Raw genomic sequence first — 4,640 nt, forward strand, 5'->3', positions numbered from 1 at the left:
CATTGAGAGCTAGAATAGGAGGACAATCCTCCATTAGGGCAAAACGGAGGTCATCGACGATTAGGATTGTATTGATCATGTTGTTCTAAGAAGTGTAATTTTCGCCCGTTAATTTTTTAGCGGCAAGTAAATTAAGCATTGGGGAAGTCATATCGAAATAAATTTGCTGAACCATACAAATTATTTATATTAGTCTATTTTCAATAAACCACTTAAGACAAACCAATCAATTTTAGCAAAATAATGTAATACCCTAAGTAACATCTATTTTGTAATGATTTTCAGTGAGGCAGGACAAAAGTCACCGTAGGGTGATCAGGTGTCCCTTCACTGAAATGAGACAATCTCAACCAATAGATAGAACAACTCCTTGTTACTGTAATTATCAGTCACCATTGTTCGGTCCAGAAATTGTTAAACTTGCTTAAAATTTCTTGTAAGTATAATCCCTCATTTTAGATTATAAAGTTTCGCCCCAATGAGCCAACCGTAGAGAAAAACCGATTTGGACATGAAACTAAAGTAATCCTATCATTTATGGAGTTCGAATAAAGCGTAATGCAAAAATTCCATCCTTTAGGGGGACACTTAAGGTGCCACAAGGCCATGCATGAAACTTTACTTCAAACTAATAAGAGAGACCGAAGGATATGATGTCACACGTCCCACTCCCACTTACTATAAACACTCTCTCCATTCACCTTGATATTGATCTATACAAATTTCATTTGTAGGGGAAACTCAAGGTGCCTCGAGGCCGAGTATATACCTCACGGTGTGAACTTTTAGGAAGAAACATGAAGAGGAAAAATGAAGTATCATATACCTCATTTTCCTCCCACTGAATGTTTTACCCAGTATTAATTAACTTAGAAAAATCGGGCTGCTGATTTTAATTAAATGATTGTTTAATTTGCCCAAAAAAATACTTTCTTTGGATAGTTAAACAATTTTGAATAATGCCTATTAAACTCTTTAACAGACTTTAATCAACGATTGCATGCTTGTAAAAAATCTATCTAATTCACCTGTCCAGGTAAGTTCCCAAGTAGGGGTGTTTTTTTCGTCCACTTAAATACCCCAGCCTAAACAAAACTAGCCTTAGACAAAAAGTCCCTTATAGATATATTTATTACAAAGTTAATATTTTATTAAAAATCAATTTAATCTTATTAAACCGATTAAAAGATTAATCTTAAATTTCTAATCTCATTAGAAACGTGATCTTATGTCTATCTGAATCATGTTTTTAAAAAATTTTAAAACATAATTTTAACCTAAGGTTTGCATGCAATTCTGAATTATCAATTTTAGTTTCTGATTTCATTTAGTTATAATCATTATAAATAAATGAAACAAATTAAAACACACATTTCATGTTTTGACATACTTTAGTAAATTATAACATTTATAGATTATCTAAGGTAGTGTCATGTTTCATGTAAATTCATTTCATTACTAACATATATAATATTTATATAAATAATTAATGAAACAAACTATAGCATACATCCATACAAACATTCAATTATATATTATAACAAGTGTAATATAAATTATGCACGAATATGCTATTAATGCATGCATGCATATATTAAAACATTTATATTATATGATGCATGAGTATGCTATAAAATTAAATCATGCATCTAAAATTATAACATTTATAATATGATGCATGAAAATAAATGCATAACCTATGATGGAATTTTATACGATATGACATACATTATGACATATAATAATAAAATTAAATCATACATCACATGCATAATATAAAAGCAATTAATGGATTAGGATTGGACACCTATCAAAAAAATAACTATTATAAGATATTTATCCATCCGGTTCGAAACAGGTGAACCATGCCTTAAACCGCTCAACCCAGACCATGAACCAGTCCAAACGAATCCAAATAGCTCGAATCGGAGAACCCACTAGCCGAACTGAACCAACAGACCAAGAACTACGCGTGAACCGGAGCTAAACTGCGTGAAAAAACTATCTCGAAGCGTCGTGACACCGTGCCCTAGGATCGCGATGCTACGAAGTTTTCCTTTATTCGCCCGCATTGCAGCGTCACGACGCTACTGTACAGTTTCGAACAACTTCGAAACTCCATGGAAAATGTCTCAAATTCTCCAGAAAAAGGTCGAGAACATTACAAAGACTCAAGAAACAAAAATTAAAGACTCTATCGCAATTAATGCCCTAAAACATGGGCTCCTACAAAACCAATTTTATAATTAAAGTGATGAATCTAAACAATACAATCCCGAAACCATCCATTAATTGCAAACCACATTCATCATTAAACATCATATGAATATCCATAACGCAGAAACCCGCCAACACTGTAAAATTATTCCAAAATTTTGGGGAAAACAAATTAGGCCATAAGGGCTACTCTAATACCAATTGAAGGAGCCAATTAAAGGTCCTTAAGTAAAAGCGGATCGTCCCAATTTTACCAAATTTTATATAATGTAAAATTTTACGGTAAATAGAACAAAAAATATGCATTTAACAAATATAATACAACATGCATTTAACAAAATGTAGGAAAAATAAATTAGGATTTAGAACCTTTATCTTTAAAGAATAGTCTTCAATGGATCCCCTCGAATCGATGAACACCGCCACAAACGGCTACCTTGGCATTCTCTCAATAAGAATCCAGAAGGAGTAGAGCTCTGGCTATTTTGGTGAGGGAAATAAAGAGGAGCAAGAAGAGGAAGAAGTAGATGATTGGGAGAGATCATGAGAATTACAAAAACTATTCTGTAAAACACACAGAGGAAGAGAAAAGAATAAAACTCATCTGTTCAAAAAACTCTTCCCACTCATGTAGTGGGGAGATAGAAGGGAGAAGGAGTTACAACTTCCTTTTTAAAAAATTCAAAAATAAATAAATCAATCAAAATAAATTAATTTTTTTATTTAATTATAACATATAACCTATAGCTATATCATATAATATAAAATATAACCTATGGTTTTAATATTTTATCATATACAATATAACTTATAATTTCTTTTCTCTCACAAATGACATTTAATATATTCCACTTGTATTACATTTAATCATATGAATCCAATTCATATAATTAATATTTGAATCATATTCAAATATTTATTTTCTCTCATAAATACTTAATATTATAATGTATCAAATACATTATAGTAACTATATCACGCATAATTATATTAACTTAATTTTATCACATATAATTAATTAATTCCCTCAATTAATTTGAACAATTCAAATTAATCCAAAAACTGATTCTCATTAATTCTCGTTGAGCTACTGAGGGGACCTCATGGACCTATAGCTTAAAGCTCGAACGATACGTGAACAATTAATCACCATCCGTTAACTATCGAGTACTCCACTAAAGACCGACAGCTGCACTCTTCGCACTACAGATATATTTCTATGTTCACTGGATATAACTAACCAATAGTATGATGACCCTTCACAAATTGCTCGTAAGTACAGCTAGGTCAAAATTACCATTTTGCCCCTATAGTTACATCTGAAGGAACTCTTAACAAAGAGACCCATGAGCGGAAGCGAGATCCTTCCAAGCCCCATTGTGACAAAACATACACATTTACAATCAAACAATAATAGTTATATAAAACTCTAAATTACAGCATCCTACAAAAGGGAAATACAAAGGTTCAAGTGAACTTACCCTTGAAGAACTATTCATCTCGTTCCCTTGAACTTTGTTGCACGATCGTTCACCAAACACGAACATCAAACTTCGACAATATCCTCGAACAAGCACCAACAACGCTCATCCCTCGAACAGTAAATAGACACACTAGCAGGTTACCTCGGTATTCTCAGTGTGAGAATCTAGGAGTTGTGGACTCTGTAGGATTTGGTAGAGGGTAGGAGGATTTTTCAGATCGTGTAGACGATCGAGTCAGTGGGAGATAGTTTAAGTCTATCGTATAGACAGTGTACTCAATCGTTTAGAGGATAAGTGACTATCATATATAAAACTTGCTACATGATCGTGTATGCTCCCAAGCTATCGTATAGCTTATACTTTTGATCGTCCGATTCACAATATCGAAATGATCGCATTCTGTAAAAAATGAAAACGATTTTTATTTTAACCATCGATTACCATAACTGATCACAACTTCCCACTAAGTTGGTTATGGGAGAAAAAATCGTAACCAATTATCATATAATTGATTTAATTATAAACATAATCAATATATTCATAACCTATAGTTTTAATATCACATCTCATGCAATATATAAACCATAGTTTTTTTTCTCCCTTATAGCATTTAATTATAATTCCTCCAATTAATTTATCCAATACATTAAGTCAATTATATCTCATATAATTGATGCAATTTAATTATATCATATATAAACAAATTTCCTCTTATTAATTTGAACATTTCAAACTAACCAAAAAACTGATTCTCAACATGAATCAATTGAGCTACCAAGAGGATCTTATAGACCTATAGTTTGAAGCTCCAACAGTATATGAATAACTGACTAAACTCTTTAATCACGATATTCACCATTCGGTAACTACCGGGCATTCCATTAAAGGCTGGCAACTGTACTCTATGCGCTACAGATATATTTATGTGTCCATTGGATA

Source organism: Benincasa hispida, chromosome 2 (assembly GCF_027475165.1).
Source record: "Benincasa hispida cultivar pf3 chromosome 2, pf3_genome.v1.1, whole genome shotgun sequence".
NCBI classification, from domain to species: domain Eukaryota; kingdom Viridiplantae; phylum Streptophyta; class Magnoliopsida; order Cucurbitales; family Cucurbitaceae; genus Benincasa; species Benincasa hispida.